This window comes from Pinus tabuliformis, chromosome 1_1 (genome assembly GCF_031772625.1).
Source record: "Pinus tabuliformis cultivar Carrire ecotype Pingquan chromosome 1_1, CPIR1, whole genome shotgun sequence".
Lineage (NCBI taxonomy): Eukaryota > Viridiplantae > Streptophyta > Pinopsida > Pinales > Pinaceae > Pinus > Pinus tabuliformis.
The window spans coordinates 833,035,829-833,051,872 of record NC_142297.1 but is presented as its reverse complement, the minus strand read 5'-3'; the positions used below and the strand labels follow the sequence as shown (position 1 = coordinate 833,051,872).

General features: G+C 34.8%; 1 long non-coding RNA gene across 1 annotated transcript in view; it reads left to right on the top strand.

Annotated features, from left to right (window-relative positions):
* Positions 1–15,103, top strand: part of LOC149216709 (uncharacterized) — a 97,969-nt gene extending 82,866 nt beyond the window's left edge. The window contains exon 5 of the long non-coding RNA XR_016250588.1: positions 14,851–15,103. This is a non-coding gene — a long non-coding RNA (uncharacterized LOC149216709). The remainder of the gene's footprint in view (positions 1–14,850) is intronic.
* Positions 15,104–16,044: the final 941 nt, after the last annotated feature.

The window sequence follows — 16,044 nt, the reverse complement described above, 5'->3', positions numbered from 1 at the left end:
TTGCTTCAAAATGTAGCAGGGCTTGTAAGGGGGCTCACAAGGCGAGGGATAGACCCTAATGCAACCATGAGGTGGTTGCCACCATCACCTTAACACTCCACCTCTTGCTCTTTATTGGAATTTCACCACACAAGAGGCTTGCGATCATAGATCACTTAAAGGTATTCTATGTTGGTAGTGTTGTCGCCTAAGATGCACACCTAAATGCAGACAAAGTCCTCAATTCCACCAGGTGTGGTCTTGAAGGCGCAATGCTCAGAGAAGGGGTTGTGACCTATTCCCTACTCTCTCCTAGCTAAGTCAAGAGGGGTGGTGCCTAAAGATGATATTAAAGGAAACTAGTAAATGATAACAAGGCATAGGAGATAAAGGGCAAGGCAATCACCATTCAATTATAACTTGAATTTAGAGATTAGAGGCTTATTTAGCAAGTATGAAAGTTAATGAGCATGTGAAATATTAATGAGATAGATTCAACAAGATAATATATGAGAGAACAGTGCCTTTAGATAATTCTCAAAAATACATTATGATACTTGCAAATGAAAATGATATTTCAAGTTACAATAATAATAATTATTATTATCCAATTTTAAGGTCATAGCCAAGCCAAACACCAAATTGGTGTATGAGACCCCCTTGTTTGTGGGACAAGGGATCCACCTTTGCGCAGTGATTTGACTGCTAAGTCTACGAAGGCATACATACTCTACCCCTCTTTGGTTTTGAACATGTGACCTCTTAGGAGGAAACACATGTTCTTAACCATTAGGCCCACTCAAGCTGTAGTGGAATGATATCACAATAACAACTTTGCAAGACAAGCGTTAGTGGAACGATATCACAATATTGAAAAATGAAAAAAATAATAGGTATGTTCTATGCTTAGAGCAGTTTATTTCAATTTTCATAGTTAGCTCAATATCTTTTCTAGATTAGCAATCACATTAGCATAATAGTAAATTGCAAATGGAACATAAACATAAATCGCAGAAGACAAGCCAAGACAAAAGGATGCAAGATGTGGCGCTAGCCAGGGACAAACCCCAATGTGGGGAAACCCTTGATCAATTCTTCTTATATGTTCTTCAATAGTTTATCAGAGAGAGAGATAGTACATATACAACAAAAGTCAACACTTTGACTTATCTAAATAAGAGCATAAATCATCTCTAAGAAAATGATACATGAGGTGGTTGAACTCAGTGGAAGACATGCTGTTTCAACTAATTCTCCAAGGTGACTCCATCACCACGCTGCACCTATCATTGTGCTGCACCTCATCATCACGCTGCACCATGCTGCACCCATCATCACTATGCTGCATTTCATCATGCTTCAGTAATCATCACTGTACCCATCACTGTACTACATCTCCTCATGCTGCACTATGTTGAGCTCTTCATTGCACTATGCTACACCCAAATGCATCCTGCAATATCTCATCATTCTGCTGCTGCAATACATTCTCACTGTTGCTATATGCCCATCATTACCATGTTGTCCCATTGTTGTACCTTATTGCACCATGTACCATTGCTGTCCCATTGTTGTACCATACGCTACACCATGTTCCATTGATGTACCATTGCTGCACCATGTACCATTGTTGTCCCATTGTTGTACCATGTGTTGCACCATGTTCCATTGCTGTCCCATTGCTCGCTATGCTGCACTGTACATTGTGTTCCTATGTGCACAACGCTGCACTGTACATTGCTGCTCCTCTATGCACTATGATGCATTATACGTCCAACTTTCATATTCAAGGTGGCTAGCTATAGTGCTATGGCCTACAACCTAGCACATAACAATGCCAATTTCTTCTTCTCTCAACGTTTAGGTGACAACAATAGGCATCCATTAAGACAACAATCCATGACAATCAAAACAACAGTTAGAGAACAATGTTAAGGATAGCTGAAGGTGGCTTCTTTACCTCAGCGTTTAAGTGTAAGAGCTCCATGACAACGAGGGCATTACTTGTGTAACACTTCTCTTCTAAGACATCGTTTAGGTGCCATCTTCGTTAGGCAACGTAGCAACTAATATTAGGGCATCTCTTCTCCTTAGACCTGCGGCTAGGGTTTCTACCTTCATTTCCATGGCTGCGTGTTTAGGGCATCTCCATAATTGCGGTTAGGGTCACCCTTGGGACAATGTAGTAGATGAGGGTTGTCTTCCTTGACAACGTAGAGGCTTAGGGCTGTCTTCTTCACAATTCTTCCTTGACAATGTATTGGTTTAGGGTTGATAATGTCCTAGATCTAGGTCATGCGAAGAGCTGCTAAGGCATCATCTAGGACTGCATTTAGAGCATCCTTTAGGACAACATTTATCCCTTAGAGATTCTTCTTTCCACTAAAACCCAAAACAAATGGAGAAAAAGAAATCTCAAGAGAGTTGTCTGTTCAAATGACTTGCAAGGCACTTGTATTTATACCAAAACATGGAGCACAAGTGGGGACAGTTTAGTTGTTGGCCGACCTTGACGAATTTTCCCATAACGCAAATAAATTCATATCTCTATGAATACTTATCGGAATTAGATGATCTTTAGATCAATCCTACACCTCTCGATGAGAGGAGTACAAGAAAAATATCAACTACCATAAATAAGATGACCCACATGGAGTTTGGTCCTAGTTTCCAATTTTAACGATGAGCAATGGAAAGACTTGCAAGGTAAATAAAACTTATACTTGTAAGTTTCAGAAAAATGCTCAAATAAGATAGAATTGATATCAATGAAAAGAGAGTGAGTAATTGAAATGATAAGTACAAGAGCAATGCAATGTAATACTTGCAAGTAAAATGAAATGCTCACAAATCAACTTGTACAATGAAAAAATGCAAGATGAGCCAATGTTATGTTCGCGTGTGAGACAAATTGGTCTTGGTAAATGTTAATTATATGTCTAATTTGTGGTGAGACTTCCCATCAATTTCTTAAAACTTGGTAAAGAGTGAGGTGAATTGCAAGATGGTTGGGTCAAGGAGGCACTTAGTCTGTCATTATCGATACTCTTCTACACTTCAAGACAACCCATGTGCCTTCATTGCTCCAAGGGATCGACCAAAAGAGAATTGTGCAATCACATGTTTTAACCTTTGTTCAAATCTCAAGTTTATCAAATTGAATGGAAGTCATGGAAGTATCCTAAAATTTCTATCAACCAAGCTTATGCTTGGAGGTAAATTTTAGAGATGCAAAATTAGATCTAAAGTGCAAATGAGATACAATTGATACAAATGAGATTAACCACAATGCTTCAAAAGTGAAATGCTTTAATATGTGTTGATAGCGAGATACAATTTCACTTTCAATTGATTCAATTAGAATGTGTGTTTCGAAGTATTAATATGATAAATAAATCCCAAATGAAACAATTGTGAATTTCCCAATAAAACACAAGAAAATGTAAATTAACTCAAGTTTCAATCACCTCATGAAATGAATTATTGAGATATTAATTAAGAATGTCACTTTACTTATAATGTGTTTTTAAGAGTTTTCAATGAGTAATAGAACAAACATGAATTACACAATGAAGCAGACATAGATGAGATGAAGAGAAAATGAAATGATGGCAAATGAGATTGTTAATTTAGATCTAATTGTTAGAGAGAGTATGCTTTAACTAAATGCAAATGAGATCAAGACAAGAGCTACTCAAATTGCAAATTAGATCAATAAGTTCGATAATGAGCAACTAGAAGATTAGATTAAAGAAACTAGATCTAAATGCAAGAAAAGTAAACTAATCTAGCAAGTTAGAATCAATCAAGAAGATCTCCTACCCAATGATGAGAAGAGATACCATAAGCGAAAACCCCAATCTCCCACAAGAAAAATCCTTTTATTATTATATTACAAAGAGAGACTCTCCTAGACATATATGAGGGCTCTAGATCCTCTAGAACGGTTTACAAGAGATGTAGTTTTTTGAAAGAGAAACCCCTCCTCAAATTACAAGAACAATTTATTAATCCCCTTCACAAAAAAATTGCTTCAGCTGCAAATGCCCAATGAGAGAGGTATTTTCGCACAAAAGGAGAAGGGGGGCCTCTCTAGGCTTGCAACTAAGAGAAAGCCTCCAAAACAATTCGACTTGCATAAAATAACTTAGACCTATATTCAAGTCCTTCAAATGATTCCCTTTTCCAAATCGGTTTGAAGATCTCTTTAAAAAAAAAAAAAAAATAATATTTGATCAAACCCTTGGAGGATTTTCACGTGGGAGGAAAGATAACCTCCTCCTATGTTTGCGGCCTAAGAGAAATATGCTCAAAAAAATGTGGACAACTTCCCAAACAAAGATTGATCCTCCAAAAGTGATAAAGATGACCTTAAAAATTTGCGCTCTCCTTGAAACCCTAAGCATCTAGGAGAGAGAAATTGATGGATCAAGCAATAGTGGCTTTAATTTTTTTTGATTTCTCTTTAATCCTGAAGTTTCACCTGCAAGAAAGTTTTTTGCAAAATTTCTCCAAGATAAAACCCTTGTTCTCCCTTGAGATCTGCAAAGACAAATAATGGAAGACTCAAGAAATATATACAAGATCTATACAAGAGAAATATATGTACAAGAGGGCTAGAAAAATCTACAAAAAATTTACAAAATTTACAAATTAATTCACCCAAAGAGTGTGAGTACAATTCCGCTCTTGCAGAAAAATAAATAGCTCTAAATTAGCCAGATTATTCAGTTAAATCACAATAATAGAGATAAATAGATAGAGATAAAAATATTACAAAAGCTATAGCTAAGGGACCCTTGCAAAACTTTCGTTAGATAAACCTTTGGAGAATATTAATGTGGGTTCTTCCAATTATATGCTTGAGAGTTGGTTGGTTTAGTCGAAAATGTCCCCAAATTCCAAAATTTTGGTTCCAAGTAATGATTTCTACACACTTCCAAAAATATATTGTTAGATCCAAATGGGGTTAGATAGTACAATGAAAAAGGACTTTCTAGGGGTTCAACTGAAAACCCCAAGGACGTCCAGATCAAGAGTATTTTTCTAGCCTAAATACTAGTGCAAGATAACTATACATCAATAAATCTATAATAGCAAATGGAAATAACAATTAAATTATTACCAGTAGAATATTAAGCACAATGAATCAATTCAATATTACCATAGTCATGGAAGAATAACAACACAGAATTTACACCTAAAGACTTGCTTTATATTCAGAAAAATCTTGTGCATAGTAGAGCTTCCAGGGCGAAGAGCTTGATTACATCACCCAAATATGTTACAATTAGGATCCAAAGGCTCAATTTATAGAAAATATGAGAGAGGGGCTTCCCTCCAAGTGAAACGACTAGCTTTCTTGAGCAAACAACTAGTCCAGGGTTTGATCTATGTCAAATCAATCGTGTCCCTTGATGAATTGCGTAGATCTTGATGAACTGCATAGATCTTGATGAAGAAGTTCGATTTGCCTTGAAGCATGAGCTGGACTGACTAAAATTTGGATCTTGAACCACAAAAAATCTTTCCTTCATTTTCCTCCTTGATAATTTCTCATTCAAAATAACCAACATGGACCATTTCTTAAAAAAATGATTTTTGCTGGGTCATTGACTTCTTTTATGGACCATCAAATTTTTCCTTGGACCAATCCTTTTTGGAAAATGGAATTCCCACAAAATTTAGACTTGATTTAATATTTTAGAATTTCCTTCCTATTTTTTTTATAATTTTCACTTGGAGTGATGAAGAATAGGTCAGTAGTATCCTGCCTAAAGAATCTTGTAGGTTGTCTTCTTAGCAGCAAGATGCACCTTGCAGGGTAAATCATGACATGCTAAGAGGATGTCATAGAGCTCATCTTCTCTTACACGTCTCCTTAGGATTTGATCGGGCCCAACTTGAAGAGGTTTCCGCAATCTAAGTATAAGGAGCACCATTTCTTACAATTGTTCTCTTTTTCTTTGAAGACAAGTTTTTACTAATGAAATAGATGGCATAAGGTAATTTACTTCAAGATGTCCCAATGTTGCCCCCATTGCCTTCTTTGATGCATTTATGTGAATGTTGAAGGGAAAGGCCCAATATAAGCTCCTAAGGACGGGTGTAGTTGTCAATTTATCTTTGAGCTCTTCAAATGCCTTTTGACATTTATCTGTGCATTAGAAATATGATTCTTTTGTTAGTAAACCAAAAAAAGGTGAAGCAATTTTGCTGAAATCCTTAATAAATCTCTTGTAGTACCCTTTTGTCATGATATTTTTTAACAATTTTTTGTCTCTTCTAGATTTTATTGAAAGATATAGTTCTTTGTTCATCAAGGGCTAACAGTGCATGATAGTGATTGCTTGATTAGATCCTTTAAATTCTTTAGTTTGAAATGCAAGGCGAAAAAAAGCCAATTGCAGCTTGTTGGCCACTACATGTTAACAACCCATCGCAACACACCCCCTTTTTTTGCAAAAGGGATAACGCCTGATCGATGTGTCGGTGTCTTCCACCTATCATCATCAGTTTGACTTCCAAGATGTTATGTAAAACTATTCTGCATGTGTATAATGTAAATAATCTCAGCGGACCTGTGTCATGTATGTAACGACCTAGGTAAACCTACCTTTCTACTGACGATCTCCATTCTAGGAGGTTTTTCGTCTCACCGATTCATTTTCGAATAATCGGCAGAGTTTTCCACTCCAATCTTACCCCAAAACTGGAATGGATTTTGTCACTAGGATCTTAGGCGAATCCTAGTGTTCTAGATCGAGTCTATGTAAAAGTAATTTGGGAATAATCCTAACTATTTGGTTAGATTATTTTATTACAAATTACTTGGTTTGCTAGATTATACTTGTGTCATAGAAATTGGTAGTCTGTGAGGGTCTATTACAAATGGGTTTTCCCCCTTATGATGTAAAAAATATGAAAATCACGTGTAAAGTGTCTTGAGTGTTGGAAAATAATTTATCCCTTTATAAGTTAATTAATCAAATTTTCTGGTCCAAAATTAATTAAAATCCTAAGCCAGAAATTTAATTAATTCTAGTTCCTAGGTAAATTTAAATTCTCTAAAGACAAAATTCGTCAGTTCTAAAAAATTAAATTTTAAAAGATTTTGGGACTAAGGCAAATTAATTATTTTGATAAATTTTAAACCTTTGATCCCTGTTGATTAAGTCAAAGTCAATTTTTTTTGGAAATTAACTCAAAATTTTTATTTTTGAGTTAATTAAAATGCATTTAAATAAAAATTTCGAATTTTATCAATATTTAAATATTTCAACGGATGAGATAAAATAAATTTTAATCTTCATCAACGGTCGAGATTTCTTTAACGAGGATCACTCGAACTAGCCGTTGGAGGATTTATATTTAAATAGGAGGTCATTTGTCAGTCGATCTATTCGATCTCTGAGTCATGTGCTTAACAAGAAGCTTTGGTGTATTTTATTCTAGATAATAAACAAAGACTTTGGGGTTAAATTCTGCTGGTGTTACTCTTCATGGGAATATTGTAAGATGCTTTATTTCATGCATGATTTTTTTTTAAAACCATTGATGATAGCTTCTGAAAACTGATTTGAGTACATGTATCTTGCTCAGTCGCTGGGGTTTGAATAATAATTTAAATTTTGAACGTAATAAAAAATATCTATATTTGTCTAAACTCTATTATTATTTTATCGCGCAATTTTTAATGGCTGGATCGAGTTTTGTAAGGAAATCTTGATTTAGATCCTCTGGCATTAGGGAAAGTTTTCAGTTGGACCAGTGAACTCCCGATCTATGTTTCGTGAAGAGCCTAGCTAAATTAATTCTGGGCTTATCATAATATTTTTTGTTTTATTGATGCATGAGAGTTTCGAGTTAGCAACTCCTTTAAAATTTAAAAAATATTTTAATTTTTGTACAACATAATGATAGATGTGGCTACTTAGAGCTTTCATCATGTAATTATTATAATTTAACTAGGTTTTTGGGTTTTTTAATTTCATCACTGTATATATCATTTCCGGGTGTTTCGTTTTTGTCATTACAGGTACAGATCTGAAGGAGAATCCTATTTGAAGCCAGATCTAGGTTCTGAAGGGTAAGATCTGGCCTCAATATCACTTTGCAGGGATATTTTTCAAATTTTTTGCAGTCCAAGGGTTTTAAATTCTTAGATCTGAAAATTTTTATAGGGGTTTCAAGGATAAATTCGAGGCAAAAGGATACATCATTTTAAATCAAAATTTTCTGATTTTTTATTTTTAAGTTTCTGGGCTACCATTTCTTTGCTCACTGGGTTTTTTGATTTGTTGGTTGGGGTTTTTGATTTGCTGCAAATTTCAATTTCTTTTTAGAGAACCCCTTATTCCTTCATCAAATCTGCGACTTCTTCTCCTTCTGCATTTTTCTCCATTATCGACCTCCTTGCTGCATGTAAAAATCTGCGATTGAAACCCTTATTCCTCCATTGATTTCTGCCTACATCCTCCCTTCTTGCTCACTGCCCATCTGCGACCTTCCTCACCCGCATTCTCTTCTATACTTGCATCTTCCTTCTCCTCGCGCTATCCCATCTCTCCTTGCATGCAGCTTGTCACTTCAAACTTCCATCCCTCTCCATCTCTGCTCGAGCTTGCTGTTTCCTTGCTATCTGCGTCCCCTCTCTTCCATTGCTCCACGTCTAAGCATTACTCTTCGCAGCTCTGCCATCTTGCTTGCAACTCCTCTCTCGATTCTTTTATCGTCCGCCGCCTTCAACCTGCAAAGACTTCCATCGACCTCCAACCATTCATTGCTGCAACTCCTCCGTCAAGCCTCTCTCGTTGCCTCTCCTCCAAACCTGAAAAACCAAAACACACTTCGATTTCCCTTTTTACTTTATGTTTTAGGGTTAGTTCTTCCTTTTTTAATAAAATAGGATTTCATTTTTTTTTAAACTTTGGTTAGGTTAGATTCATTTTGATTTAAAATTCGTTTTTTTTTTTTTTTTTACCAATTTGTTTTATTTTTTATTTGATTTTATTTTTTGTTTCACATTTTTTATTTTTTTTTTATTAATTAATTAATTAATTTTTAAATTTTTAGATTTCGTTTCTTTTATTTTGGTTTTGATTTTCATTTAAAAAATATTTAAAAAACACTAAAAATCTAAAAAATTACAAAAAATTAAAATTTTGTTTTTGGTGACTTTGAAATTGCTAAGGAATTAAATCAGAAGGAGAATTTGTGCCCTCACATTTAATTTTTTTTAATTTTTATGTGGCGTATGCCCATAAAAATTCTAAATTTAGTTAAGTTCTTTTGATTTTTACTCTTGGTCACATTAAAAAATTTAATTGCCACATCAAATTTGTTTCATAAGGTTAGCACATTAAAAATTTACCTAAGGGATAATTAAATTCTAAATTTAAAGTTCCTTGGTGTCCTTTTTGTGTTAAGTATAAAATTTTAAATTTTGTGGTATTAATTTCGCTATAGTCAAGCACATTTAATAATTTTTTAAATCATCTCTAAAGGTTGACTATAGGAGAGGTAAATTCTAGATCTTGGTTATTGAATAAAATCTTTTTTCTAGAATCATATATTACTTATAAGTTAAATTTCATAGTTCTTCATGGTATATAATTGCTAGAATCTCTTTCATGATAAAGTTTTGGGCATTTGCATTTAATCATTCGTGATCGTCACTTTCATCACATTTATATATTGCTCTAGATAACTTGTTCTCATTTAGTTTATGGTTAATTGAATATTAAGACACTGGTCTAGAATCATTTTTATCTTGTGGTTGTGTCTTATTTTATTTGATCTATCCATTTCAGTTAATCAGGACTCGTTTACATTTATCAAATTGTTTATATTTAAGTCTCCTAGAGCTTGTGTTCCACAGGCTATCCTTATTCATTCACCTTAGGGACTACCCCCCTTGACTTGTCTGTGAAAGCGTCTAAATGGAGTGAGTAAGGATTAGAGTGACGACCCTTACTCTGAGCGTTGTCGCGATGCCTAGACATTTTGCATGACAACATTTTTTGGCATCGTTGTCGGCGAAAGAGTTTTTTCTGTCCTTAGTCCTTTCAATCTCTTCTCATCATTTGATCCATTCATCTTCACCCTTTCATCTTCATCTCATTTTTATCATATCATCTTCTGTGTCTAAGTTAGATTTCTGTCCGGGTTGCAACTCCACTTCATATTTTACAGGGACGTGTACCAGGAGGAACCCAAGTAGCTTGGCTAATCCTGCTTCGGATCCTGAAAGGGCTCTTAGAGTTAGATTACACATGCTCTCTTCTCGTACACTCCTTGAAAATCTCGACCAAGAAGCTTTCTGTGACATCCATTCACTCTTCTTGAATTCCCCTGTTCTAGACATCATGGATATCTATGAGCCTCTTAACTTTGCTAACATCCAGGGTTATCCCCATAACCTTACTAATATTGGTATAGACAATTTGCCCGCTTTCCAAGGAAATAATGCAATCACTGTTAAAAATCATTTATATGCTTTTTAGACTTGGTGGGCTAAATTCGCTAATGCTCATAATCATGAGGATGTGCAAATGAAATGCTTCATCTTGACCCTTTAGCGGGATTCTATGGATTCGTTTAGGGATAGACTTGATCATAGAATTGATTCATTTAATTCCCTCCTTCATGCTTTTAGAAAGAAATTTGGTGATAAGAAAGAAGATCAATTTCTAGCAAAAGGCATTAGTGTTATTAAAAAGAAAGAAAATGAGATGTGTGAGGAATTTAATAAAAGGTTTAATGGTATGCTTAAAGAGATATCTAATGATTACAAACCAAGTGAGAAAATGCTTCTAGAATATTATTTCGATACTTTCAATCCTGACACTTCTTATGAGCTAAGGAGGTCCAAGCCTGGTGACTACAAGGCTTGTCAAATCAAAATTGAAGAGTTGGAAAAAGATAAAAAGGCTTCTGGTAAATATGAAATTCCTAGGTTTGATAGATTTGTTGTTAAATTAAAATAACCTAAAGGAAAGGAAAAAGAATATGAAGAAGAACCTATGCAAAAACTGCTTAAGAAGTTGGAAAATATGGAGTTAAATCAAGCTAGGATGATTGTTGATCATGCTAAGGAAATAACTACATTACAGTCTAGGTTGATTCAAATGGAAAGAGCTCAAATGCAAAATCGTCAACCTAGGGGTCAAAATAATAATAATAATCGAAATAATTGGTAGAAAAAAGGTCAAATCAGTGAGCATAGGCCCAATCCTCTTGAAATTAATAATCTTGTGGAGGATATGTCGCCTTACTGTAGGGCTTGCGATGAGCTTCATGAAGAAGCTACTTGTCCCGTTATCAAGAGAATCATGCATCATGAGATGCTTGGGACAAATAATCAGATAAATGTGGTTGGTAAAGAATATCATCTATCACAAGAGAATTGGGAAGAGGTCAAGGGAAATAGTCAACCCGTCAGACCTTTCACATCTTCATATAGCATTAATAATTTTGGTCAAGAAATTGATGTCTTGGTTAAACTTTTTAGTGAGGAGCCTCCTCCTAAGCGAGTTCTTGAAATTGCTAAGGACAAGGGGCTAACCTATCAGAGAAGAAGTCAAAATGATAATCAAGTTAATTCTCGAAGTGTTAACCTCGGATAAGCTTCTGGTACAAATATTGATTTAGGAGGTTGGTTTAATAACTCTAAAGTTTTGGTTCCTATCACCAAAATAGGAAAATTCCCCTCCCAAAAGGCCAAGTTACTAAGTGCTATTGGCAGTACCCGGGTGAATGCAACTCAAGAGGATACTCATGAGGCTTTATACCAGGATGCTCCCATGTATCTGCAAGGTATGGAATTCGATAACAAAGGGCATTCTTCTTTTTTCATTACTCTGCTTGTTAATAATTATCGGTTACATCCTTGCTTGTTTAACTCTCGTGCTTTTGCTTGTGTGATGACTACGAGAGTCATGGAACAACTTAATTTAAGGATATCTAGGCTTTACTACAACATATGTGCCATGGATTCGAAGAAAATTGAATTTCATGGGTTAATTAAAGACTTACAAGTCCATTTGTCTGTGTACCCCGATATCATGATTGTCATGGACATAGTTGTGGTTGATGTGCTTGATGCTTGGGGTATGTTGTTGTCTAGGAAATGGGCTTCTGATTTAGGAGGAATCATACAAATGAACTGGTCATATGCTACGATTCCTTCCCCTAATGGTCAATGATTTCTTAAATTAAACAGAGTCTGAAAGGAGATTCCATGTCGAAGATCCTAAAAGTCCCCATAATGAGATAATATGTGAACGACCAGACCCTGGGAATCATGCTATTTTATCTAATTCAATCATTCCCGTAGAGGTCAAGGTTGATAAAAAAGAGGGCGACTTAAAAAAAAGTTTGGCATTTGTACTTTGATGGTGCATCGTTTAGGCATGGTAAAGGTGCGGGAATTGTCTTTAAATCTCCCCTTGGTCATATTTTAAACTTTGCCTATCGATTAGAATTTGAAGCAACCAGCAATGTCGCTGAATATAAAGCTTTGTTGTTGGGTATTGAAATGGAGAAAAACATTGAAGTGAAATTACTGAGTATCAAGGGTGATTGAGATGTAGTTATCATGCAAATAAAAAATACTTTTACATCTAAAAATCAAAGATTAAGAAATTATAGAAATGTTGTATGGGATACCATGGAGTATTTTGATGCCATCAATCTTGAAGGTATCCCAAGAGATCAAAATTGCTTAGCTAATGAGTTAGTTGTTGTTGCGTCTACCATGCAGTTATCTGATAAATTAATTGAAGATAAAACTAAGACGGATATCATTTTTAAACCTTCTGTCCCAGATAAATCTAAACGCGCCCAGGCCTTTGATAATGAAACACATATTATTCACTTTCTAAATAATTTGGATAAGTTTCGGGGTTTTTAGGGAAATTCTGCGGAAGACGGATCCAAACGGCTTAATTTTTAGAGAGGGAAGAGTCCTACCATATGCACGATTGAACATGGCACATCTAAAAAATAACCTACAAATTTACCTGAAAAGCAGAGAATTTCTCAACATGCATTACATTGAATACATCTGAGGCCATGGGGCATCCTTTTTATTGTATTCTTGACCCTACACCCTTTTATTTCAGTATTTTATTTTGTAGGTAGATTTATGTTTTTCGTGTTATTAGGATAGTTAATAAATGAAAAACTTATATCTTTCTTGTGCTTAATATTATATCATGATTTTTGGATGGACGCTACTTATTTTATCTTTTGTGTTGCGTGGATGTAGATTCTGGATTCTCACATTCCTCCAGTGCAACATGTCCCCAAGTAGAGCTAGATGTTGACCACTACGTGTCAGTGACCCATCACAGTACACCCCCATTATTCGCAAAATGGATAACACTTGATCGATGTGTCTGTGCCATCCAACGATCATAATCAACCTAACTTCCAAGATGTTATGTAAACCCATTCTGCATATGTATAATGTAAATAATCTCGGCATACATGTGTCATGTATGTAACGACCTGGGTAAACCTACCTTTCTATTGATGATCTTCATTCTAGGAAGTTTTTTGTCTCACTGATTCATTTTCGAATAATCGATAGAGTTTTTCCCTCCAATCTTACCCCAAGGCTGGAATGGATTTTGTCGCTAAGATTTTAGGCGAGTCTTAATGTTCTAGATCGAGTCTATGTAAAAGTAATTTGAGAATAATCCTAACTATTTGGTTAGATTATTTTATTATAAATTATTTGGTCTACTGGATTATACTTGTGTCACATAAATTAGTAGTCTGTGAGGGTCTATTACAAATGGGTTTTCCCCCTTATGATGTAAAAAATATGAAAATCATGATGTAAAGTGACTTGAGGGTTAGAAAAATAATTGATCCCCTCATAAGTTAATTAATTAATTTTTTTAGCCCAAAATTAATTAAAATCCTAAGCCAAAAATTTAATAAATTCTAGTTCCTAGGTAAATTTAAATTCTCCAAAGGCAAAATTCGTATGTGCTAAAAAATTAAATTTTAAAAGGTCCTAGGACTAAGGTAAAATTAATTATTTTGATAAATTTTAAACCTTTGACTCTTGTTGGTTAAATCAAAATCATGATGTAAAGTGGCTTGAGAGTTGCAAAAATAATTTATCTCCTCATAAGTTAATTAATTAAAATTTCTTCCCCAAAATTAATTAAAATCCTAATCCAAAAATTTAATTAATTCTAGTTCCAAGGTAAATTTAAATTATCCAAAGGCAAAATTCGCCGGTCTTAAAAAATTAAATTTTAAAAGGTCTCGGGACTAAGGTAAATTAATTATTTTGATAAATTTTAGACTTTTGATTCCTGAGGGTTAAGTCAAAGTCAAATTTTTGGGGAAATTAACTCAAAAATAAATGCATTTAAATAAAAAATTTGAATTTCCTCAATATTTAAATATTTCGACGGATGAGATTAGAAGAAAGTTTAATCTTCATTAACGGTCGAGATTGCTTCGACGATGATCACTCAAATTAGCTGTTGGAGGATTTATCTTTAAATAGGAGGTCATTTTTTAGTTGATCTATTTGATTTTCGTGTCCTATCCTTAACAAGAAGCTCTAGTGTAATTTTTTTTTTGATCATAAAGAAAGATTTTGGGGTTAAATTCTGTTGATGTTACTCTTCATGAGAATACTGTAAGATGTTTTATTTTCATGCATGCATTTTTTTTAAAGCCATTGATGATAGCTTCTTAAGAGTGATTTGAGTACAAGTATTTTTCCCAGTCGCTGGGGTTTGAATAATAATTTAAATTTTGAACGTAATAACATGTATCTCTATTTGTGTAAAATTTATTATGATTTTTTTGTTCTATTTTTAATGGTTGGATTGCGTTTTGCAGGGAAATCTCAATTTAGATATTCGGGCATTAGGGGAAGTTTTCAGTTGGACCAACCAATTCCTGATCCATGTTTCCTGAAGAGCCCAGCTAAATTAATCCCAGTCTTATCATAAGATTTTTTGTTTTATTGATGCATGAGGGTTTCGAGTTAGCAGCTCATTTTTTTGTTGTTTTATTAAATTTCTGCACAACATAATAATAGATCTGGCTACTTAGAGCCTTCAGCTTGTAATTATTGTAATTTAATTGATTTTTGGGTTTATTAATTTCATCGTTGTATATATCTTTTCTGGGTGTTTCGTTTTTGTTATTACATGTACAAATCTGAAGGAGAATTTCTATTTGAACCCAGATCTAGGTCTTGAAGGGTAAGATCCGACCTCAAGATCACTTTGTAGGGATATTATTCAATTTTTTTTGTAGCCCAAGGGTTTTAAATTCTTAGATCTCGAAATTTTATAAGGGTTTCAAGGATAAATCTGAAGCAAAAGGATACATCATTTTATATCAAAATTTTCTGATTTTTTAAAAAAGTTTATGGGCTACCATTTCTCTGCTGACTGGGTTTTTTGATCTATTGGCTGGGGTTTTTGATTTGTTGCAAATTTCGATTTTTTATTATTATAGAAAACCCTTTATTCCTCCATCGAGTCTACAACTTCTTCTCCCTTTGTGTTTTTCTCCATTATCAACCTCCTTGCTGCATGCAAAAAGCTGCCATCGAAACCCTTATTCCTCCATTGATTTCTGCCTATGTCCTCCCTTCTTGCTCATTGCACATCTGCGACCTTCCTCGCCTGCATGCTCTTCTTTATCTACATCTTCCTTCTCCTTGCACTATCCCATCTCTCCTTGCATGCAGGCTGTCACTTCAAACCTCCATCCCTCTCCATCTTTGACCGAGCTCGCTTTTTCCTTGCTATCCGTGTCCCCTCTCTTCCATTTCTCTGCATCCAAGAATTTCTCCTCGCGGCTCTGCCATCTTACTCACAACTCCTCCCTCGATTATTCTATCCTCCGCCGCCTTCAACCTGCAAAGACCTCCATCGACCTCCAACCATTCATCACTGCAACTCTTCCATCGAGCCCCTCTCGTCGCCTCTCCTCCAAACCTGCAAAACCAAAACACACTTCGATTTCCCTTTTTTACTTTATGTCTTAGGGTTAGTTCTTCATTTTTTAATAAAATTGGAT